This window comes from Neodiprion fabricii, chromosome 1 (genome assembly GCF_021155785.1).
Source record: "Neodiprion fabricii isolate iyNeoFabr1 chromosome 1, iyNeoFabr1.1, whole genome shotgun sequence".
Lineage (NCBI taxonomy): Eukaryota > Metazoa > Arthropoda > Insecta > Hymenoptera > Diprionidae > Neodiprion > Neodiprion fabricii.
In genome coordinates this window covers 18,622,541-18,649,470 of record NC_060239.1, presented here as the reverse complement: position 1 = coordinate 18,649,470, position 26,930 = coordinate 18,622,541, and the positions used below count along the sequence as shown (strand labels likewise).

Below are 26,930 nucleotides of genomic sequence, written 5' to 3'. Positions count from 1 at the left end.
TGAACAAATAAGGGAGAAAAAGGCGAATGCAAATGTATATTTAAACAGAACTGCTGTTCAGACGGAGCACCACTGGGATGGTGGGGATGCTTGATATGTCTGTCGCATATATACAAATTTAACATTTTTCTAATTATTTAAAACTTTGGCGTTTTCACCTCCCCCCTCAGGTCCTCGTTTAAACGGTTTTTTTTTTGTTTTCTCTGCCTTATTTTTGGAGATACGAAGATGAAAGTAGGATACTTTCACATTTTTTTTGTCGCCAACAACTTTTGTCTGATACGTTTTTTGATAAAAGTATTTGGTTACGATTTAAACGATTTATCCTTTTTTTTATAATAACCTTGGGGGTACACTGCAGAATTATTATCACAATATTTGGTCATTTTCGCTATTGACTAAATTCAAAAGAGCGCATGAGCCGTTTTATTAAAAATTATTTTGGTAACTGTTTAAAATCAAATGGCGTATAAGCTGTTTTCTTCTTATTTTGGCCGTTGGCTAATTCTAAAATCGAAAGCGCGCAAAAAACATTTTGCATTTATTTTTGAATCTGACTAGAACCCGAGAGGCGTATAAGTCTTTAACTTTTATCCAACTTTCTATGTGATCATGTTGATTATGTTGATATACGTCCTCATAATTTTGTCACGCGGCGTACATTGCCTTCCAATTTGAGACAGCTTCCAGCGTGATTTTGTTAATATACGCTCTTTTGTTACATAAAACTCAAGTTTTTCGCGCATACCCATTCGTGATTTTAGACATGTGAAATGATTTCAAAGGATTTCAGGGATTTTATATGATTTTAAAAGCGTAAGAAATTCCAGATGATTTTATGAGGTTTCATCAGGTTTGAAATAATTTCACAGAACTTCACACCATTTCAAACAAATCAAAACAATTTTACATGATATGTAAAATTTCAAAAACTTTCACAGGGTTCCGAATAATTCATTGGATTTCAGAGATTTTCGGTGATTTCACAATATCTTATCAGATTTTCAGGGGATTTCATGTAATTTCAGTGATTTTATACGTTTCAGGAAGTTTCAGAGTTTTCAAATGATCTCATGATTGTTGTACATCAAATTTGAAGGTAGTCCTCTTCCCCTCATTCGTCACAGAATCATTATTGTTCAATTGATATTCTGCCCAGCGTTGTTACACTATACTTTGTACTCACGTCAGGATTGCTGTGTTACGTCTGGCGTAGATTCTAAGCTCGCCTAGAAAGTGTTTTATAGTATCCTGACTGCAATTTTTCTAAAAACTTTTGGCTCAACTCATTAAAATATGCATAACATTTTATCATAGGTATGCTACATTAGAAGGTTACGTTACGGTTTTCAGCATTCGCGAATTTGTGATACATTATTGACTGGTAGTTTTATTAAAGATAGATTGTTCCACTGAGTAATTGTCATCTCAATTAGCATTCAATTTGCTTTTCAATGGTAGGAGTTGATGCGATTTTCATCAATTTTATACCGTGTGTGATGGATTTTCGGTGTCGTAGGTCGAATCGAGTCAAATAAGTCAAAAAATCAATTATTTGACTCGATTTCGGCCATAAGGGCATTGCAGCTGTAGATGTAATCGAACCAGCGCGAATGTGACAAACAATACGATGCGACAACTTGTTAAGAGAAGATTTACTATAATACTTGTTACATATATACTTATTAAAAGATTTCTCCAGATGTAATATATAAGTGGAGAACATATTTCAGCGAAACTAAAAGATCAATCGATCGATTGATAACTATTCCGAGAAATTATCATAAGATTTATACATTTTTTACACGGGATGGCATAGTTTACATCGCATAAAAAAAAAAAAAAACTCGTTTTTGACAGAGAATTTCGATGAAGTTTCAGTGTCGGAACTCATGTAAAATGATTTTTTTTCAAATATAGTGTATGCATAAAGTATCATGCGTTTTGATAACATTCCAAATGTTCGATCACCGAAAAATTTTTCCGTTTGAGACTTGTATTAGAATTAGAATGGCGTAAAATTAATAGTCATGTACAGTAGTCTACGAAAATTACGAATAATCATAATAATGATCATGTTGAAGAAAATTGTGACTACAGGAACGCCTGGTACATTTATTGAAAAAGAAGTCGAAATACATTTTCTCTCAAAAAGAGTAACGTTATTTATACAACAATATTATCCTAGAATTGCAACTACAGATGCAGATCAATCCTTTTGGACTTTTTTGAAATATCTTTGGAATTTAAAATTTCTCCGTGTGAGAGAAAATACGAATGAACGTAAATAAAGTACGTACCGGTTCATGACGAAATTGTGGAACGCTGTACAATCAACGTCAGATATTCAAAATAACAGGTTGTGGTGTACCAAAGCCTGGGGGAGAATATTAATTCAAACAAAATAAAACCACAATGGAGTGAAAATACATATCAATAGCGTAGCAGTGGACCGAAAATTATTCGTAAGATTGGGAAGTCGGTGATTGAAAAATATTTTTTTTATCTGAAAATGATCTTGACCTTGTAGTATAAGTGTGTGGTGGATCTTGGAAATGTAGGTCTTTTATTAACAACAAATTTTGCCGTCAAAGTGTCGACTCTGATTAGAGTCATCCTCAGGACATATTTAATGCATCTATTGGAAACAATAAGTTACAATACGTTGTTGGTGCCAAATCGGAACAACCTTAATAATACATATATAATAAAAGTAGAAACAATAATAAAAAAATAAAACATAAACTATGCATATAAAAACAAAGGAAACTAACCTTGTATAATGTAATAAAATGTTAAAAACGGTAAGAAGTCAATCGATAAAATAACATAGTTATGATGTTGGTTGTCACTTTTTTTTTTTACTTTCTTTATCTCCCATCGCTCCATTAGGTTTATTGATGGTTAAAATGGCGAACTAGTCAAAAAAGTTTTTTTCTTCACAAACAACCATTCTGTCTATAGATCGTTACAGAAAGAGAGTTGGAGAGGATAGGTGGGTAGAATATAAACCCATTTCTTGTATCGAGTGAGCATGGATAAAAAGAAGAAAGTAAACAAATGCATATAAAAAGTGTGAGATAAGTAAGAGGTCGTTCACATCCCGCAAATGAGAAGATCGTTCGAATACCTTTATTGATGATTAAAAATAACTAACAGGTCGAATTTTCAGAACACAAAAACACTGTCATAAAAACGTTACCGAAAGAAAGTCGGAGGACAATAGAATATAATCCGTTTCTTGTACCGAGTGAACATAGATAAGAAGAGGAGAGTAACTAGAGACATAAAAAGTGTGTAATAAGTGAGAAGGTCGTTCTGAAGCATACAGATGAAAAGGTCGTTCAACTGCTTACGACTTCATATCAGTGATTAGTTTAATATAAATTTCACTTAAGTTTTCTATGTCTTGCCTAAGATTGACCGAATTAATATGATTGGCGATATTACACATTTATAAAACTAGTCGATTATAATATCGAGGTTCTTTATGTAATATCATAACATTATCAAAATCAAACTGGTGGTTTAAGGACAATGCATGTTTTGTTAATGCCGAATGATGGTCGTCTGAGTCTTTGAAATTGTTTTTATGCTCATTAATTCGTACATTTAAGCAACGGCTAGTTTGTCCAATATACGGCTTGTTGCAATCCTTGCAACAGATTTTGTATACTCATTGTAAGTTTGATTGTTTTTCAAATGGTAATCTATCTTTCCCTGTATCAAAAAACAAGCGTAAGTCATTGACATTTTTACTCACAAATTGTACGTTATATTTTTCAAACATTCAGTTTAGTGATTCAAACAAACCATTGACTTATGGAATCGAAATAAAGGTCAAGTTCTCTTTATTTGTTGAGATCAAGGAGTTATTGTTGTCTTGTTCTCGGATTTTTTTATACCTTTGATTGATGATTCTATATAATAGGTCAGGCGGGTAATAATTTTAAATTAAAATAGATGCATTAAACACGTCCTGAGGATGACTATAATCATAGTCGAAACGTTGACGGCAAAATTTGTTGTTAATCAAAGACCTACACTTCCAAGATCCACCACAACAATATTTTTTTATATTTGTGTTAATGGATTGTCAGCCCTCGATCAAATGAAGCAAATCATATTTTACAATCCGTATTTTTTCTAAGTAATGCAATCTCTTCAAATTTTAGCAAATGATAGTACTTACGATTGTGCTCGTGGGTTGGTTCGAAAAAGTAAAACAAATTGACGAAAACACTAAATATACTAACAACAGATCTTTGTCACTTTGAGGTTATGGTACGCTACTGATACTTGAATTTCATTTTTTTTGTATTCTGATATCGACCTTCGAATTTTCTCGAGCCAGCCTACAAGCACAATCGCAAATACTTTCAAACTTTCCCAAAGCTTGAATCGATTTACCTGCACCGAGAAAAGAAGAATTTTCTAATAAGATTTGCCGTAGTTCTAACGTTTTTCAGTATAACGGTTTTGCACTCTTATGCCAATTTTTTTGGCAGTGTTTAATATCAAGTTGCACGGTATTTATAATTTCGCGATAAACAAGGAAAAATTTAAGTAAATTCGAAGAATTTTTGAATTGCTTAGGCTAGTAAATAGTTCAAATATCTCAGTTACTTCTTGTGCATTTTTCTCAAATTACCACATTCACAGCCCGTGGAAAAATAGTAACGATGTTATAAAAATCTTTCGTCTTATACGTAATACTAATTATCAGAGTGTCGAAAAAGAAATTTACATCCGATCTAAGCTGAATGGATCAGCGATGTGTACAGTTTTACAAAGATTGGCCAATACACACAAACTTAGACAGAATTTACAGTAAAGCTGTTGACACTGTCAACACTTAAGTTTAACTTAGACTAAGACCAAGTCCAAGTTAGACCCCCTTGACAGAAAATTACATCGAAGTCAGGAATTGGTACCGTAATTGAATCTGCTTGAGATTTGAAACATCGTTTAAAAACATTATAATTATAATAAAAAATATAATTACTACCGAAGTCTGGATTTTATAATTAAATAATTTCATTTGAATTGGTTGCATAGTTATTTTTTTGGAATTGAAGATCTTGAACTGATCGATATTTGATGAGGTTAAAGTTCGTAATGTTAGTAGGTACTTTGAATTATGATGGACTTCTGGGATTTGTTATTACGTATCTTTGGACGTGTCTCAGATTCACTTAACCGTAATGAAACAAAAAATGTATTCATATTTTAAAAATTGAACTTCTAAACATTTCAAAATTTTAAATCAGTAATTTTTCTAATGTTTGGTTATCAAGCTACGAATTTTAACCTTATGATTTCATTGTATAATCTGAATTATCTACATTTTTTCGAATCAAAGGAAAGAACACTTATCTGTCACTGATGAATAACCTGATGAATTGTATGTGAGTAACGTAAGTGCATAATTGATTTTTCCTCGAACTCATTCTCTCACTACAAAGTATTCCAGAATCGAAACACTGCAGCGATGAATAATTTCTTCTTTTATACTCTTTGACGTAACTAAGAAACTCGATGAAGTGGTAATGTAAAGAGATGGTTGGAATCAAAACGATCCGTATCACTTCATCTACTGGTCTATGGGAGCGGTACAAAATGGATGGACGAAACGGAAAGGAATGGGATACATTTTCAAACATCGATACCGAACAGTGAAATTTTATTCTAGACAACGACTCGTGTGAATGCTGCAATCGCCTTTGGCTTGTCCTACAAATCTCAGACGCGTCAGGAATTGCCAGTTTCCCGCACTAGTTGCAAAATATACTATCGCGGTATAATAAACTCTTTTCTTAATTTCACTCTGATTGAATATTGAGAAAAGTTGAACTACTGCAAAAAATTTACGTTGAAGCATACGCTAGAGTAAAATTGAAGTTCTAAAATACATCCTAGTTAACCTGACCAGGTGAACATAAATTTGGTTCAATTACTAAATAAATTGAACATTCAGAGCAGTTTACAAGGCAAATGAGATGAACCTCTTACCTAATATACGCTGCTTCTTTCAAGGCCTTCACGCGCACAACATCCTTATCTCACAATAGTAATTCATAATGTTTCTCTTTTGTTTCAAATTATTATGTTAAAATTAACGTGAACGTAAAAGTCGCATGTAATGCGCGTTTAACTTCTAACAGGTCATGACACGCATGCGTCGAAAAATAGTTGCTGTCTCTGTTGGTCATACAATGTGAGTAATTTAACATGAAATTGTCTTGAATGAAAAATAAGGAATAACGTCTGCTGTCTAAGAACACGTTTTTATACGAATATCGGGATAAGCATTTGTAATTTTTTTGAGTACCCTGAAGGTGATCAGCCGGGGTTCGACCGAAACGTCGTTGATTAATAAATGACTGATCTAAACCTGAGTAAAAATGTCCTACATATATCCAACACTCTGGTTACGAAGTACTCTGTGAATGGCACTAGGATCAATTACGAAAGTGAAAACTATCTTAAAACTACAAGTAGTATGCGATAAGCCAATTCTTATTATTACAGGTGAAATAAAAGATAAGGCTTTGAGCTGACTTGGCAGTTCAGAATATTTAAGGACAATAGTTTACGCACATGGTTATTTCATGAAGTTGTATTTGAACAAAGAACACCGAGGGACTCAGAATTACGATAGGCAAAGTGTTTCAGGAGGTGGCATTTCGGTGGATGAGAATTTCGAGATATTCCAAATGTATGGTCTAATAGTCACGTGCATCAGAAAATCTGCACGTTAAAATGTCGTACCCGTATTTTGATATTACAAAACTCTTTAGTCTCCTTCAGCCGTTTTATAGGAGTAGCTATTTTTAATGAAATATCTAAATATCCACGTTTCATTAGCATAGCCTGTATGATTTAGATTATGAAGTTGCCCCGGAGTAGTAATGTATCTGTCGAAAATGGAGATCGAAGAGCTTCGGGCTCCTTGGATACTGTGGGAGTAATATAAATTACATGAATTGCGTTTGTGATAGCAATAACGATGGGTTTCTGAACGATATGTTGATGTTTCTTATCAACTCTCGTGTATTTCGATACGCGAATATTTTTAACAATTCAATTTAGAACATTTTAACGTGATTTATTCACCAACAAAATTTTCTGTATTATTAAAATTCAATTTCATTAATTTTAGACACACCTTACAACTTTCTTGATTCGATACTTTATTGATCAAACATTATACTCTGAAGAGAACCTCAACAATTGATCTAAGAAAACATTTGAGATGCTAGTGACAAGGCCCGTAATTAACGCTGGAATTGAATGCGAAACAAATATAAGTAAACTTTTGAGAAATATCATTGAACAAATATGTTTTATTTTTCATGCATCACTGGATGTCACACGAAGGAGCAGTTTGGAATGACGGACAATGATGCTTGATTTTTTTATAAGTCGCCGTTTCTTTCGACGTTTTCTTTATCGCCGTTATATACGACTCAATTATACGATCTCTGGTAGTTCATATCCTTCGAAAATCTAGCTGTGCTCAACCGTGGCTCCGGGTGTCCTGAAAAAAGTCCCGAGCAACTTGGAGACTATCAATATCAGTCGCATCAGATAAATCTTAATGGTGGAGTATCTTGCTTTCCTTACGCTCTGATCGCTTAATTCGAGCATCGTTGGCCTTCGATTACAATTACCACGCCAGTTCGTGTTTTCTCAGTCTAAGCTCACCCAAGGATCAACCTACAAAAAAAAGGGAGCTTTATGGGAAATACATGCCGGGCCTTGATTAGCTTCTATTTGTAACTAAACATTCCCAGCCATTCATTATTTATACTGTTCTCGATGAAAACACTGCCTTTTCACTTTTTTACGGGGCTGTCCACTTACTCCAAGTAGTCCTCACAATCAGAATCCTGCTCCTTGAAACTCTACTGTAAATTTATTTACGTATTCCTGTACATTCACATAGTGAACAAATTCCTGTACATATATTAGTAAGCGATTTCTTGATATGAATAACGCAGAACAATATGATAATTATGATGATAATTAATGATTAAACGAACTTACCTGTATGTGAAGTTCGACCGTAATTATGTGAGAGCCTCGTTTGAGATAATTACAAGTAGTAGTTTACGTTATTCAGAAATATCACACCGTCCAGAGTTTTCAATTTCAGCGCACTCTGAGCTAACCTCTAGCAGACACGCCTTCAATTTGCATATTGTAGAACTTGACAGTAAAGAAGGTCTACAGAATTGCAGATTATTACACAATTACGGTTTTTGGGAATGAGAAACTGGGTGGGGTATAATCATCTCGAACATAATTACGATCGATCTTCACATACAGATAAGCTCGTTTGTTCGTCAATTACATTTCGAGAATCGTTCTTCAAGATTACACGTAGTTGTTTGGCGCTAGAATCTTTCTTTATTTTTCGTTGTTTTTTTTATTCAAAATGGGACTTGCAATCTTCTTGACGTCAACCCTGTATATTTTACTTCAGTATCGATATTGCAAATGTACCATTTGGTGTCGTAATTGGTATATTGTAGAACCTCGCAAATACTGTCGTCTTAGTCGACCACCCCGCAATACTTTTAATCACGCTTCAGCCTATATCTTTTCTGCGCGCAGCCACATCGCTGCATGGCGGGTCTTATTGGGGTTGTCACTTTGCAATGCGTCATCTGCTTGAAAAAAATCAAACTAATGCAACCAGGCTGACGGCTGATCGTTGACCGTGTTTTATTGCGTGTGGATAATAGAACATATATGTAATATTTCTTGATCGTAGAATGTAATGAAGCGAGAAAGTGAAAACCTCATGGGTGTAGACGATGAATTATTTATTTGTGATGTGCTAACGTTTCGGTCGAGGCAACGGTGGACCTTCATCAGAGCCTGTAAATCGAAAATTGTACAATTGCAAATTTCCATATTATTATAATTATTTTTTTTTCTTTAGTGGAAACAATTTATAACGATGTATAGAGTTACTATTAAACATTATCAACAATTCGAATAATAAAATCAATGATCGAGCATATCAATATTAATAAGTTTTAACATGAAGATCAAGAATATAAATATATAACGTTGTGTTTACAACAAGGTAGTTATAGCATTTCCGCTGATAGTACAAAGTACGAGTATTTTTGACAAAAATCAAGAGCATTTAAGTTATAACGATATATTCAATATTGAAGCTATTATTAAATTAAGCATATTAAGAGGTATTTTGTAAAACTTATGAAAACAGGACTTCCATTAGCGCCTGAGTTGTTGTTGGTGAGATGTTTAACGGAGAAGTGCCACTATTTGAACGGTGATATATGAACTTGGTCGAACGGTCGATACCTTACAATCGATTGGTTATGGCGAGAGTTTTCGAAGTGGTACAAAATATCTCGGTTATTATACTCGTATGTTGTATCAAATTTGTAGGAATTATATAATTTGTCGATACGTTCAGAGTGGAGTTTTTTTAATTAGTGTAGAAGAATAACCGTCATTCACCAATGTGTCTGAAATTAATTTTAGATTTTTTTTCTGAGTGTTGGATCAGCTAAACTCAAACCTCTGTCAGGGAGACCTGTTATGACGCTTTTCTTATAAATTAAAGGATGGTGAGATTGAAATTCAAAAATTTTTTTCTTACTAAAAAACATATGAAACAGAAGTCAATAACTCCTTAAGTTCTTTAAACATCTCAGTAATAAAGAAAAATGATCGTTTACTCATTAACTGGTACAGAAAACCAACTTGGTCGTTTTTTGAATTTTGAATCTCACCATCCTTTAATTTATAAGAAAAGCGTCATAACAGGCCTCTCTGACAGAGATTTGAATTTAGCTGATCCGGCACTCAGAAAAGAAAATCTAAAATTAAATTCAGACACATTGGTGAATAACGGTTATCCTTCTACACTAATTAAAAAAGTCCAATTTGAACTTAACCACAAATTTGATACAACATACGAGTATAATAACAATCGTAACGAGTTCAAAACGTGCTCTGTAGTTAACATATATGTTACAGGGTTATCTGAACAACTACGTAAAATCCTCAGTAAACATGGTGTAAAATTACTTTGCAAAAACACCAACACTAATACATTATTATTTACCAAATTAAAAGATAAGGTACCACATACGGATAAATCTAATATTGTTTACCAAATTGACTGCATTGATTGTGATATGTGTTATGTAGAACATTTGCATAAAATAATTTACTCACACAAATGTGATTGTAAAATTAAAGATTTTGAGAGATCTGCTTTAGTAAACCACTGCGCCACTAAAGGACACAATTTTTATCTTGTCAACGTTAAAATTATAACCTCAGAAACCGATCATTATCGCCGATCAATCAAGAAGATGATCAACATCAAAAAAACAAAGATAACACAGTTAACAAACGTTCATATGTAGATGGCTTAAGTAATTTATACGCCCCCTTCTGTAAATTAAGAGATATTTTGCACCACTTCGAAAACTCTCGCCATGACCAATCGATTGTAAGGTATCGACCGTTTGACAAAGTTCATATATCACCGTTCAAATACTGGCACTTCTCTAAACATCTAATCAAGAACAACTCAGGCGCTAATAGAAGTAATGTTTTCGTAAGTTTTACAAAATATCTCTTAATATGCTTGATTTAAAAACAGCTTCAATATTGAATATATCGTTATAACTTAAATGCACTTGATTTTTTGTCAAAAATACTCGTACTTTCTACTATCAGCTGGAATGTTATAACTTCTTTGTTGTAAACACAACGTTAAATATTTATATTCTTGTTCTTTATGTTAAAACTATGCTCGGTGATTGATTTTGTTATTCGGATTGTTGATAATGTTTAATAGTTACTCTATACATCGTTATAAATTGTTTTCACTAAAGAAAAAAAAAAATAATAATAATACGGAAATTTGCAATTGTACAATTTTCGATTTACAGGCTCTGATGAAGGTCGACCTTTGCCTCGACCGAAACGTTACCACATCACAAATAAATAATTGATCGTCTACACCCATGAGGTTTTTTCTTTCTCGCTTCGATAATAGAATAGGTATATTATTGATTACATTTCATTAATTTATGTGACATGAGCAATTTGAAACCTTAAAAATTACGATTTCCCTCCATAAAAATTAAAACTTTGATTATTTGGTGACGAAATGACGCCAACAACCAGGCTCTGACGTCGTGAGGACATTTTCCAATAACCCATAAAAACTGTGGTATCTGTACTAGCTTTGTTCAATACATTTTTTAACCATCTATTGAGTGTTTGGGAACTAACCAACCCATGAGATTTTCGTAACGGCATAAAAAAAAATGTATTCATCATTTTTGTATATCTTTGGTGGTCTCTAAATAATCTAGAACGAAAACGAGGTAACACAAGCTTAGGTTAATCTGCACCTGGCTTAGAAGTTTTTATCAGATCCGGTATTCTTGTCTCTAGCCCTTTTCCGAATCTATAAATATTTTCCAGTTTTATTAGTGATAATATTTGAACGGGATGAGCCATAACAATGAGAACCAGTAGGCGTTTTCAGTGATCTGCTTGAAAGTCATTTTTGTGATATCTGACAACTTTTATATATCGGCAACAACTGTTTCAGGGTATCACGTGCTGGTTTATTTTGGTCCCTGTAGTCTCAATCCAAATACGCCCTTGAAAAATCTGTTTATTACAGTATCTTAAGAATACATCATTCCCTGATATCAGTGATTGCGCTGACCTTAATGAATTTAAGGATCCATATGCTGCACCAGATTGAAATTTTTTTTTTAATAATACTAGTATCTCAGTGCTTTTTGATCTGTATACTTCGTATTTGTTTTCTTTACAAACGGCCCATCATTCTTTTAAACAACTATTATTTGGCTTCAGCGTTGATGCTGATAAGGATGTTAATAAAATCTCGACTGTCTCTTCTGATGCGTTTTTATTTAGGAATTCTTGGTTGATAATTTCTCTACCATGAGGGACGTGGTCTACGCCCTTGGGTGCCGGAGATTCCTATCAGGTGATAGTAAAAGATTGATATCAGGTTCTAATATCAGTGGTTGTTCTTCTAATAATGAAAGAAACACCGGATACTATGATTTTGTGGGGTATGCAGGTACCACAACAGTTCCTCTATTTTGATCTATATTAATCTTCTTCAGAGTGGGTCAGATGGAAGGAAAAGGAGGAAAGGCTTGAAATTCGCAATTTTCCGAGAGATGGTAAAAGCATCTATGGCAAATGAGTATGGGTCCCGATGTCACGAACAAAATGGGATAATTGTCTTATTAATTTTAAATGTAAATAAATCTATGTCGTACTGCCCAAATTTGCATACAACGCTTTGGAAAGCAGATTCCGCCATTTCTTACTCCTTATCTAAATTGTCTATTCTAGATACCGTATCTGCCTCTGCATTTGATTGAGATGGTAAGTATGACGCCAACACCCAGATCTTGCATGACTCGCACTAAGTCCATATTTCATGCAATAAGGCATCAAACTTTGGTAGCTGTACACCCCCCATTCTATTGATATATGAAATGGTAGTTATGCTATTGTACCTTATCAATACCTCGCAATTTTTCAAATTTGCTGTCAAACACTTCAAGGCAAAAAGTATAGTTAATAACTGAAGGTCGTTCAAATGAATTTTTTTGTCAGTTGATGTGGTACCTCCTCGGTTGTTGCTCTGGTAACCTTTTCGATTCTGCATCCTGGGTTGCTCCTTCAGAGCTCGTTTGAATTTTATACCCGTCTTGAATTTATATTTGTGTCCTTCGCCCATTTGCTTTGGTCTGGAAGGTGGACTCTTACAATTTTGTGGAGTCCCCTTTTGGAATGCCATTTGGGTTTCAGACCCCCGGCTTAATTTTTCCAGCGCAGATGATTCCTCGATTCCTTCTGCTAGATCTGGTCCATATTTAAACTCATCGGTCAAGGCTTTATCAAGTATCGGCTTGATTCAGGTAAGAGCTGGTGTAATTCAAGCTTTTCTGGTCTGTGACTTTGGGCAGAAAATATTTGACAGCATTTTTCCAGAATCATACAGTTTCAATAAGTACGAGTAATTTCTTCACAGTATTTTTGTCTCTGTTGGATACAAGCATTGTAAGAGCCTCACCTAATATGATGGGTAGGAATTCTCGACCTCGTATATAATCTGTTATTGAATCTTGGTGATCGGTCAATTATGTAAACGTATTTTTTGTTAACGTTTCGGCCCGGATACAAACAGCCTCACCTAATGCTGACATGCCGACGTGACGGCGTTTTGTGTTTGTATGAAATGCTCGTCTCGCTTTTGAGTCATTTCTGGAATGGACTTTAGTACATCTGTATTAAGCTTAGGTGCCTCTAATGAAACAGAACCCTTCTCTGAGTACTTTTTAGTAACCTCTCCCCTAGTTTTTGATCAAAACCCTTTACCAGCCAACTTTTACATCTTGCTGCTAATTTCCAATGGAGTATGATATCCTTAAGAGACGAGATTTTAGGATCACCGCCTAATTTTTCGAGAGTACCCTCATCTAACCCGTTAACACTTTTAAACGAGTCACCCCGTGAAGGGCTGTTGACGATGACGTCACTGATTGTATCAGATTGTATGTAGACGTCACTGATGAGTGAGGTTGTCTGTTGGCGGTCTGAATGTGATCGGGCATCGCATTTTCTTTTTCCTTTGCCCTATTATTTCTCCTATTTGATCCTCTGAGACTTGAACTTAGAGAAAACCGGAGAAAAAAAGAGAGGCATGTACAGATATTCTCTCATATTGTAAGATCTACAGGCATAAGATTTTGATCGGCACATGTCGGCCCTTGTGGCAAGAATCCACCATCACTTAACCTCAGATTTTAGTGAATTCAAAATAGTGAATAAAAAATAATGAATAATAATAACAACAATAATAATTATGAATAATACTTAAAAATACATATGCTCACCCTGCTATATAACAATACAATGAAATAAAATTGTGGTAATCGAAAATAACTATAGCGCCCGTTCCAAATCTGCGCGGACTTACCGGTCTTTTTCGTTGTCTGCCACGGTGTTCGTGTCAAGATATTTGTCTGCCCTTTCATATGTATAATTTGGATGACTTCCTGTAAAATTTTATTTTTGTTCAAACCCTTGTAGTATGACGTAAGTTAGATACATTTTCGCGTGTCTTTATTGTTGTCCGCCGCCATTTTTCCAGCGACCGAGGTGTCTGCCATTTTTACTATTCAACTCAAAATATCATTCCCTGCTACCACACAAAAAATTAGCGCTTATGGAATGACGTTTTTCTATTGATTTTTTCAACCCTCTGCGCCCCTCCCACCGTGTTCTGCAGTACTGGAGGCCAGGCAGACTTCCGAATCAATTATCAGCTATGTTAAGAGAGTATGACAAGACGGAAAATTTTGTTTATGAAATGACGTAACTAAAAAGTTCACCAGCTCTCCGTTTATTACCAATGCTCGGCTAACGTTGAAAATTTGATTTACTCGACGGTTGGATGCGATCGTTCGGTCAGCAATTGATTTGCCAAAAATTACGCTAGCTACGTTGGGGCGATGGTGATAATTGTGCAATTGGGTAAAACTACTGGGCCAATGATGGCCTGATGATAAAGCGCTGCACACTGGACTCGCAATTACGTATTTCGTTACAGTTCGAGTCCAGCGAAAGTTCTATTATGTGAACATGCAAACTAGCGACTGCGCGTTCCGGGATTTTCGAAGTTTGCCAATGAATACGCTTGATGCTGATCCGTAAACGTCGAATATTCGCTCAGCATATATGTACACACATATGCGCCGTTACCCCAGCCTTTTTCATTCGTGGACTACCAAGGCTTCGACGAAAATCGTTCATCGCCTATTAATGCTCGAGTGTACGGAACGAGCGATGAGTTGGCCACTTCTCGTATATGGCAGCCTCTCTTAATCGATTGGTTACTCGAGTGCAACCAAGCAACGAGATAACTTATGGCCGGCAGAGCGACGAGGAGCGAAGAGGAGAGGAGAGACGTTCGGTCGATGCCAACGCTGTGGTGATGGCTCTCCCTATCTTGGGTTAGATTCGATCTCATGGCTAGACAATTCATATCTGCCTTCGTAGACAACGATCAGCGACGAGAGCTAGACGCTTGTCGGATAAGTGCGGCCTTCGACTGCTTGCTGCCGGCAGTCAAGCGGTCTGACAAGTTCGCATTAAAAGCATTATCGTTCGAGTAGTCCCAGCATCGCGTTGTCGTTCGAATAAGAAGAATGAAATAATGTGGAATTTACAAAAAATCGATGCATTGAAAATTAGATCCCTACCAACTCTGTGGTATTTTCTTGTCATCTGAAAAATTTTAAAAGTGATAAGCTTATTAAAATCGCCATATTTCTAACGAGACAATACCGATGGCCGGTAAAAAAATTGCACCTTACTTCAGAAAGGCTGCTTACAAAAGACCTAACTCTGGCGTGACGATTATAATTCAAATAACTGATGATAAAACAGTTTACTTCTGTGTATAAGCATAGAAGATAATTGTTTAATCATTGGGATCCGTAGAGTTACTTGGATTACAATCGAGTAGGGGTAAGAAATCGGAAAAACCGAAAATCAGGATGGCCAGAATTCCGAATTTAATAAACTTAAATAACAAATATGCGAGAACAGATACTATGAGAAATTTTAAGTTCCGAATAGTGCCCGATAAAAAGCTGCAGCTTACCTAAAATGTGTTTAGTAGAGGGCTCTATTATCCGAACCCACTTACTTCAGAAAACGTTAATCCAGAATTCAGAGGTGCAGAATTTAATAATGTATAGAGTCAATATTCCAGAGAATGAATTTGTAGATAGTTTCATATTCTAAAATTTCCAAATATTATAAAAATAAAAATTAGAACTTCATCATCTAGAAACGGCGGAAAACAGATATACAGAATTTAGAAGGGTCATTATTCAGAATCGTACAATTCAGAACGCTCAGTATTCCCGAAGTAACCGTGTAGATCGCTTACCACCAGAATTTCACGTTCTGAGTCTATCCAACTATTCTATTTTGACTTGTAAAATGTTGTATATACAGAATCAAATAAATTCTTTACTCAATACTTAATAAAGATGAGAGAACGCAACGTAACTGGACAACTTTGAGTTGTTCAAGATGTTGGATTAGGCCTTTAGAGTGTGGCCAACGATGTGCCTGTTTTTATTTGCTGACTTATAAACTGCTCATGTCGCGAATAACAAGCTGAATAACTACATCTTCGGGCTAGTATTTGGTTCAGCTTTTCACATATTTGTAACTGATACTTACTTCAAATTCAGTTCCGCTGCCTGATTAACCATTTCATACTAAGTTTTATAAAAATCAAATATCTTATAGAATTTACGTCCACCGTCTTGGATCCGCTATTTTGAATTCTTGACCTTTAAAGACTGATTCGTAATCAGCGAGTTTAGAAACTATTCCATGCTAAGTTTTATCAAAATCAAATAACTTTTAGAATTCTCTTCTATTACAAAATTTCGACTTCGGATTCGTAATCACCGCCCCCCACACCGCAGGTAGGCAAAATTTAGACTGAATCGCATGTAATAAAAGATGTGTGCATAAAATGGTTAACTCATAATCAGATAGGAGTGTGAGAATCTCAAATTTTAAGCAGGTGCATCGGGCGTATCTTTTCATCTGCAATATTTTTATCTCATTAAAAGATTGAATACGATTTTTGATATCATAAACTTATATTTCTTGGCTTCTAATATGATATGAGTTTTTGACTCTTCTGATATATTGCGATTCTTCATTCTGACGATTCTGATATACTGCAATTCTATATTCCGAGCCTTCTGTGAGATTAGGTACTACTCGAAGTTCTAACCATTCTGATTCTTGAGCTTTCGCATTTATGAATTCGAATAGATGAAAATTCTACTTTATGATCTATCTGAAAGTTATTTATTTGTGTTTGTTATTCGGAAATTAAACGATTAATGTCAGAAAAACACCATATTTACCTGATGATCTTCAAAAAGCGGTACCGGGCGTGACAAGATTATTTAGGTAATAACAATATACAAGCGTCCGTTCATTTGAGCCAAGGAAGAACGTACTTCAGTTACGAGAAATTCTGGAGTATGACCTCCGCTGGCCTGCATGATTTGAGATGGATTCAACCAGGATCACTTATTTACAATGCTCAAGTATACTTAAGCAGAAGTCGAGCATACATGGAAATGTTTAGAATGCGCTATGGCAAATAAGAAAGAAGAGAAAAAGAAGTGTGTACGATGAAGGCAAGTGTCCAATACAAGGTTGTGAAACAAATTGCAAATATGATTAGGACGGAACGTGATGAATAAGGGTTTTGCCTTCGGTGCAGGTCATACCGTTGAAGATAGACACTCGAAGTCGTAAGACGATTATAGGATGACTCCAAGATACCGATTAATTTGAAACATAGGGATAATGGATTCTTTACCATTTTATATGTGCTACTTTTGTTTGAGTAACATGTGTATTGAGCTACTAAACTTTTATCAAACTCTGAATATTCTTGTTAGCTACTATCCCATATTTATTAGAGCTAAATTGACTCCACAGTACCTGAAATGATTATTACCAAATTATTCAGATACCAGCGGCCCGTCCCGGCTTCGCACGGGTGGACATAAAGATTTTTTTTATATTTTTACCTTTTATTTATATTTCTTTATTGTTTTATTTTTATATTTTTTTAATCGCAGTAGCACATTATCTATTTATACTTACAATCCGAATTTGTTCATCGTTTTCTTATTTAAGTAACGTATTTAATCTTAAGTGAGAGAGATTTCTCGGTATTTTTTTTTATTTACATTTTTACAACATTTCACATTTTCATGTGATCCTACCCAATGAAATTTCCTAAGTTTTTTATATATTTAAATTTTTTATTTATATTTTTTTATTGTTTTGTTTTTTATTTTTACGTTTTTTATTGTTCTATGTGTGTGTATTTATTTTTAAGAGTATCTTCAAGTTATTTTAATTTTTACATTTCTCTATTTACATTTCTATTTTAATGCTTTAGTTAATTCTATTGGTTGTTACTTTTATTTTACGAAACTTTTATCTTAAAGCTTTACTGTACACCATGTTAGCAGTGGTATTTGTAAGTGATAACAAAACATATTGATTTTCAGGAGATCCTACTCGAGAAAGGGCCCATGAGAGAAGCACTCTTTTGTTAAGTCGATGCCAACAATCGAAAACGTTTGTCCGTTTGTCCCTGTGATTTATTTATCGTAGGGCAAACGATATCTTCACAGGAAACTGTAACCTTTTAAAGGATATAGGCAAATCCGTCGGAATCATTGGGATTCGCGGAATGTGAGCGAGCTGTCCGGCCGCGGGCCCAGTGATGATTGTTGCTACTATAACATTGTCTCGTAATTCCTTTATCAAAAGCCTTGTGCCATTACACATACTGGGAGGGCTTAAATTTCTCAATAGCATAATAGGAATACCTCCTTTTAATTTCAGTTCGTGGGGTGACAAGCTGGCAGGATTGAGGGAATTTAAAAATTCTTGTGGGTAGTGCACTGTATCTTCGATGTTGCACACGGTGTCAACAGATTTGTAACATTTAAAATCACCCGGTACTTTTTCCATAATCATTCTATTTATCTCATTTACTGAGTCGTTTCTCGGTGACACTATCACCCTCGAGCAGAGCCAATTAAAATTTCTTTCTGGGAGATTTTCGATGTCGGAATAGATTGTGTCTATAAGAATTTCTAGACTCTTAACAGTTTGAGCCAATTCATTGTCCAACAATACTTGGGGGCTACTTGCAACTGTCGATGGTAATTTTCCATGTCCAAGTTGAAGTATTTTTTGTAAATTTCCATTGTGGTTACTACTTAAATCTGTTCTCATCTTTGTGCGCGAATTGAGAGTTTCAATTGATTGCCATAAAGGTGATGATTTGAGGCACGCTTTAATAACGTCGGCACGCGTACCTTTTATTATAACCGGTAGTGTTTGGCAAAAGTCTCCAGCCAACACAAAGGTTACGCCCCCCATCAAATTGCCTGAGTTTCCGATGTCTTTTGATGTGCGGTCCACAGCTTCTACATGAGTTCTATGGCTCATGGTGCACTCATCCCAAATAATCAGCGACGTGTCCTGTAAGAGCTTTCCTAATGGACCATTTTTGCGGATTGAGCATACAGATTGTTGTTCTAAAGACACAGCCACCGGTAATTTGAAGGTTGAATGAGCAGTTTTCCCACCATTTAATAGAGTTGCAGCAATTCCGAAAGACGCAACTGCCAGTGCTTTTCTTCCAGATTGTCGTACTTTGGCTAATAGTAAATTGACAAGAAAGGTTTTACCTGTTCCGCCAGGCGCGCCCAAAAAAAAAATAGACCACCCTTGTTATTTTCCATACTTTTAATTATAGCATCGAACGCTATTTTTTGATCTGACACCAACTTGGGTACATTTGAGTTGACAAATACTGATAACTCGTTAACATCGTATGTACAGCTCGGTATGGCACTAACTACATTTTGTAGTGAGCGATTCGGAGAAGGTAACCCAAAGTCTCTTAAATTTTTGTCGCTCAATTCTAAAAGTTTGTTTTTGATCTGTATCATGACTTCATTATAAACATCAAAATCTTGACCTTATTGTTGGGCTATGTGTCTGATATCTTGACACAAATCGTCTTTTAAAGTGTCCCATAAGTTGAGTGGTTCCGAGGGGAAACAAAATAATAATATCACCACAAACAATTCTCTCCGCTTTAACGGGCATTGGGAAATCGAAGCTTCTCTCAAAGTTATTTCCCATTGGTTATCATTTTCCAGCAAACCTCTATCTCGGTAAGCGGCTTGGTAAGTTTCTTTAACAATTCCATCAACTGTTTTTAAGTCCTGAAACGATGTTGGGCCACGTATATGATGAAGTAGCATCCTGAGATAAAAATATTCTGACTGGGAAGGATGAATGCTGTACACTCTTCCCAATGCCGCATCTTTTTTTATGCCGGGGTGTCCAACTACGTCTTGACCACGTTTTCTTCTGGAAAATTTATTGTTAACCCATGCATAGTAATGAGGGACTTCGTGATGGAGTAGTGTTTTAGCAAATCCGTCACTAATGCACAGGTCAAAAAACGCCTTGAGTGTTGTTTTTGGTGGATTTTCTGTCTGTCATGTATAGGAAACTCTAACAACCTCCACACTGCTTCAGATGTACTGATGTACCGGCCGTTCAAATAATTTTCAACTTCGTCATGATCATTTCTGACACTGAAAGTTGCTTGATCCGATTCTTTGTTGATGTATTTACATATGTATTTAATGGCTTGTACGGAATAACAATATTCAACGTTTATGTAAGCGTTGAAAGATCGACACAATATTGGGGAATATGGAACGATCCATCTGTTGTCTATGTTAACTGTTTTTCCTCGCACATTTAAGGTAGCGACCTGCCCTCCGTTCTCGATGTCGCGTCGTCGATAAACTGGATATCTATCCTCACCGGTCTGGGTTTGAGTTACGACACGTCGTGGATATTTTTTTGAACATATGCCATTTTTCATGCACGTCGAAGTCAAATTTTCTTCCCCACATGGCCCATGTACCATATTTTTTGTGACTATTTCAAACAACTCTGGGTCCTCATCTTTATTAGGTAGCTCGGCAGCTATTATTTCATCAATTTCATCGGGCTGTATTTTTGAGTCCAGCCGAAATAATATATGACAATGCGGCAGTCCTCTTTTTTGCCACTCTACAGTTAGCATATAACATTTGACCGGCCCAAAAATCGCGTCTTTTGTGATTATTTTTATGAGTTTTTTCATTTTTAAGTGAAACAGTTGAGCGATGATGTCATGCCGGTCGAAGGATCGCTGACCGGGAATAAGTTCCTGCTTTATTTCTTTCCATTTCGGATTACAGGTGAAAGTTATAAAAAGGTCAGGCCTTCCATAATTCCGCACATACGTCATAGCATCTTGCGTCTTTTCGTGCAGATACCTCGGAGACCCAGTAAATGATGACGCCAAGATGATATGCTGACCTATATTGGCGGCATTTACGCTTGCGTCTTAGTTCGAAGCATCCCTTAAATGAATATAGTCATCTGCTTTAAGCTTTTGTTGGTTTCGGCAAATAAAATTTAACCTTTCTGAAATCATATTCGCCATCATATCCACACAATACTGATTAAACAAATCTTTTTAATAATGCAGTGTGTTAAAACAGTTGGTCCTAATCATTAAACGGTAGGCATAATATTGCATACATGACACCGTCTTATTTCGTAAGGCATTCTGCTGAGGAATAGTCACATAATATCCGTCGTCTCTTGATACAAATATTAGTGGATATTGTAACGGATCGTAAGCGCGGTGCAATTCCGACACTCGTTTTAGTTGTCTGTCTCTACCATGCAGTACAATATCCCTGGGTCCTTTGTCATCGTCGACCAATAAAACGGCCACTTCATTCATGGAAGGAGCGTTATATCTGCCCCGGTGTTCTGCCTGAGTTGTGCGATCAGAGTGAATGATTAATTTTAAACTCTCCGGGTTGTTAAGTTCGATGCTATGTTAAAAACTTCGTATGTACACGTTGTGGCTATTCAATACGGTCTGCAATTCGTTGATCAAATCTATTTTTAGCACAGGGGCCATGTTTGATCGCAATGATAGTTGGTCAGCTTCTGAAATGAAATATATTTGCAGAAATTGAGGGCTTTGTCCTGCTGGCGGAAAAAGGCTACCTATAAGATGATAGACTTACCCTTCTACCTTGAAGGTGGGCATAAAATTTCCCTCTCTAATTTCTTTCGCCCCAAACGAAGTCATCTGAAAAAGGCTATTGTATCTACGTGTATTATTCAAAAAATGCATGGAGTATATGTGATTATTGGTCAAAAGGCTTTTTATTGGTTCTGGTGGCTCTTTAATATTAGAAAGAATAACTTTCCCAGATGCGCAGCACATACCACTCGCTTCATCATTCCATTTTTTAGCAAAACATTTAGGACAAATCTTATTCATAGCTCCGATTTGGATGCTGTTCTGATGAGCATAATCAATATGTGGATCGTAACTGAATGCCGATCTATTACTATGAGTCAAAATTCTATTACGCGTCGTAGTTGGTTAACGACTGTTGTCTTTCTCTCTGTGCAATAAGTCGCTGCGAGCGTTCGGCGCTAGATTCACGGGCACGCGTTTGCGAGTTCCTTACTCTATTATCAGCAAGGCGCTGCGAGCGTTCGGTACTCGATTGCCGTTCGTATAGTTGGAATGATCTGGCATTTTGTTCTGCAACGCGAGGCGAACGTTCTGCGCTAGATTCGTTTGCCCGTGCTTGCGAGTTTCTAGCTCTATTTTCTGCAAGTCGCTGCGAGCGTTCAGCACTCGATTGTCGTTTGTGTAGTTGTGATGATCGGGCATTTCGTGCTGAAAGACGAAGCAAAAGTTCGGCGCTAGATTCCCTTGTACGTGCTCGTGACATTCTGTTTCTACTTTGAGCAAGGCGTTGCGAACGTTCGGCGCTCAATTTTGTGGCCCGCGATTGCGAAGCATACGCTCTCTGATTTGCGAGACGATCTGAATTTTCAGAAGATGATTCTCCAATACGTCGTATTTTCGTTAATCTCGCTTGGGAGCAGCTTTTAGAAAGTTGAGACCTTTTTTCCTAGGCATATTGTGGACTTTTTTTTTATAAATCAGATAAAATAAAAATAGAACTTTTGATAAATACTTGCTTTTCAAGAAGTGAGAAAATATTATAAATAATAGACAGTAAAGCGTGAATAAACAATTTATAATTAGTTCTGAAAAGAACTTTTTAACTTGGACAAAAAAATTTGCAATTAAAATAGTCAAAAAATGTTCAATGTCGGTTACGTCCGCTGCGAATGAGCCGCGCGGCTACTTATTTCATAGATGTGCCCGCCCCTCTGCCGCTCCGCTGCAATGACTGGCTAGCATAGAAAAGTCGTAGCTGATCTGTGACTTTTTAAATTCCTAATATCTTTTGAATGGAATATACGATTTGAAAAATTCAATAAGTAATCTACAGGTATCGAAACAATTTTGAATGAAAAATAATTCATTTGGATAAGGATTAATAAAAAGATATGAATAACATGCACAACGCGACAACGTTTATTTTTTATATTTCTATGACTTATTAAATTCGTAATAAAAATCCAAAAAGTAATCTATATCAATTGGAACAGTCCTGAAAACAATATGATTTATTTGGATAAGGATTCAAACAGAAGTATGAATGGTGTGGTCTAATTTTGGTCGGTATTTCTATTAACTTTTAAAATGTAGAATGTTGTTATTGTGACATAACGATAATAGTTGGACATATGGTATCGCGAAGTTTTTTGTAGATATTGAGATGTTCTTTAATATTGTAGAACATACTTTTGTTCTATCATCAATAGTTTCCGCAGCGTATGCGACGAAAGACGTTTTAGGGCACTTTTTTTACACCTTGGGTTACGTTACTTAAGTTTTAATAAAGATCCCTAATCTTTTCCAGCAATAAATATAGCCTATGTCACTCAGAGTGAATGTAGCTTTCTAATGGTGAAAGAATTTTTGAAATCGGCACAGTAGTTTTTGAGTTTATTCATTACAAACATACATACACACAAAAATACAAAAATACAAATCTTCCCTCTTTTTAATATCATTAGTATGGACGAACAATGCTACTCTGACAGTCAGTTCATTTGTATAATGTTTTACTCAGGAGTCTTGTGAGATGAACGAAATATATTCATTTTTAGTAGAGTTTATGTTTGACCACCGAATCGATAATATGGCTTTGTCATTTGGTGATAAAGAACGTACGCTAATGTGATCACTGCAAAAATTGTTAATAATTGATTCTTTTTTATAAATTAAATGTGCCGATATAAAACCTTTTCCTGTGGCACTATAACGGTAATGTCTTACAATTAGTTATATTTGATTCGAGCAATTTTAATTACACTTTAAATTTTGGTTTTAGGATGGTTTTGCTTGTAAACTTTTGTGACTATAATAGACAGCACAGCAGGACTTGGTCACGTATGTACTTTTATACTGTATCCTTAGAGGTAAAACTTTACTCTTTGCACCTTGGTAATTAACGTAGTTCTTCATGGGGTGATTTACAATGTGAAACACTAGATAGCTGTTAGCGGTTTGTATGTAATGGACTACGTTTGATATCGGTTGAAGACAAATCGACTGGGTACGCGGTGTAAAAGTTGTTGCGGTTTACTCAGAAAATATTCCAAATGGTTTAGGCATTAACAGCTGCTGTTGTCGAAGGATAATTTCCGAGCGTGTTGAAAGTTTATATAGAATTTACGCGGTGGCCTGCAGTTGTTGTTACAGACTCATCGCAAACTAATTACGCAAATTTATCATGCATGCTTTTGAAGGTACGCCGCATGAGAGGGTTTCTCCCTCGAAAGTAATCGCGTGGATGGCTTAAATGTTGGATCAAGTGTAAAAATGGGCATGCTTTGCCTGATATTAATCGAGGTTGTTTCCAGAGGTGTGAAACATTATTTGGATTTTACACTCTCTGCTACGGCAGTCATTGTTTAACCCTTTCAGTCACAGTGGGATGATTAGCATCCCACCTCAAATGTTCCCATATCCTAGCCTCATCATAATTTATTTACAAGTTCAAATGATCTTTGTTACTTCGTATATACCCAAAAACTTTCAAGTAACAAGTTTCAAAGATTTTTAATTCCATTAAAAACCGGCACTCTTATCTTAGATAAGATCAACACTGTCTATCAGATCAAATGTTTTGTAAATAATTGTTCTTATCTTTGTTTTTGCTTATATTCTGCTTAACGTGGGAGGTCAAAAACATATGTCAATAGGGGGACGGTGAAGAATTTGAATCTATTGTCAATATAAAAGAAAAAGTATGAAATCAATGGACAGGCTTACAAAAAAAAAAAAAAAAAATGATGACGAGTACGATAATAAATATGACATTGACTATAAATGGAAAAAATTAAATACAAATAAAATATAAATTGAATATATATAACATAGAAATAAAACGTGAATGAAAAATAAATAGAGTATAAATGAAATATAAGGGGAATATAAATAAAATATAAATAAAATGTAGATGAAATGTAAGTAACATATAAATAACATATGAAAACTCTCTAAATCCTGCCCATTGTCCTAACGATTAAAATTACACATTCATTCCAAACATTCACAAATAAATTAAGATAAAATACGCCGGGATTCATACTGGGATATAAAATTGTCTATAGTGATGAGGTAAAAAGTTGGTCAGTCATAACATATTAAAAATCACTTATCCCTTGATTTAAACACTCGGCAGCAGCTCCGTCGTGTAATCGCCCACGTGATTTGCGAATCTTTCTATAAAATTTTGGAATCCACGATCTTCTTAACTTTTCTTCGTGGCGATTCCGCAATGACGTTCAGATTCGTATGGATATTAATTGGCGAGGTCGATGTGTGAATTTTAATTTTAATTCTCGTTCACAATGATTAAATGATCACTACGGGGAATTATGTACCGGTTGGTTGGGCGTTTTCCCGTCGACTCTCTGAAATACTCAGCCATTTCGCCCGCCTGACGCCGAAATCAAGATGGCTGTGCTGAGTAAAATTTCGCGGGCACTTTTGAATTTAAAATATCGTCACAGTTTGGATGGACAAAACATTTATATTGGACAATCATCAAAAAATTCAAAAGACAGGGAATCTCAGTCACTTATATACTGATATCATTCGATATTCATAAATCCCGCTTAACTCTCAACATGTATTCATCTGAAATTGCCTTTTCACATTTCGACTATCGATAGAAATGATGGCGAGTATCGTTAATTAATATAAATCCATGTACCCTCACTCAATCCCTAACCAGCCACGCGTCAACACCATGCTTAAGGAATGTCACTATATTGTAAGTTTAATATCTTAAAATCTAATTGATAATACCTGAGCCTTTTTTTGTAAATAATTTTTCTGTCACTGCAGCCTTTTATTTTTGTATTTTTACATCATATTCACAATTGTGCATATCAGTATCCACAGCACCTTTAAAAATCGGTGCAGACACGTGTTTAAAAACACATGTGTTCTCAAATCATTACAAATTGAAAATAGTTTTATAAGTACATACGAACGCCTAAGAACTAAAACAATTGTCTAGAACAATTCTTGTTTTTTTTCTTTTTCATCTTGTTTGTAATAGCCTAAAGATGATCGGCTGCAGTCTGATCGAAACGTCGCAATAAAATATTGCTTAAGAAAAACGTCTCTTCAATTGGTCGATACTCGACGAAAATTACCTATTAGTTTAATCTTCAACGGTCACTAACTTCAAAATAAGTAACAAGTTTCGGCCAGAATCATAAAATTTCGATAGTTGTTTTTCCATTTTACATCTGCTATCTTGCATTTAGAAATTATCAAATTCAGACTTCGGATTCATGATCAGCGATCCCAAGAACTCGCGAGTAACAAATTTCAAGCCAAAATATTAAGTTGAAAAATGTGCGATTGAAACGGTTAAGACTTCTTCATGCTTCTAATCACATCCAATCTACTTCGTTTCCATCTCAGTCCTTGTCCTTTGATTCATTGTCAGTTATTAAACCAATCAGAACAATGTGACCTAATCCGTGTAAAAATCAGTTTCATATTTTTCACTAAAAGTGACAACCTTCATGTAGATTTGACCCTCCGCTCACAACCTTATAGTTTTGCCAAAAGAAACTATGTGTATCCTGGAAGTTTTTGGAGTTGATGGATTTATTTTGTTGACCCAAATTACTTAACCGTTTAACAGAGATGAGTAGAGATGCATCTCAAACAGGTAATGGAAAATGATAAT

At 35.4% G+C, this 26,930-nt stretch overlaps 1 protein-coding gene across 5 annotated transcripts in view; it reads left to right on the top strand.

The window, feature by feature from the left end:
- LOC124177821 (two pore potassium channel protein sup-9) overlaps nt 1–26,930 on the top strand; it is an 854,038-nt gene that overhangs the window by 7,487 nt on the left and 819,621 nt on the right. For 2 of the 5 annotated variants that reach the window (XM_046560702.1, XM_046560875.1), the window contains exon 2: nt 12,406–12,438. The exons of 2 other annotated variants lie outside the window; for them this stretch is intronic. The gene's annotated coding sequence lies outside the window, so the exon portion shown is untranslated. Of the gene's footprint in view, nt 1–12,405; nt 12,439–24,047; nt 24,107–26,930 lie in introns of all 5 variants that reach the window. One more of the 5 variants, XM_046560962.1, reaches the window with a different exon arrangement.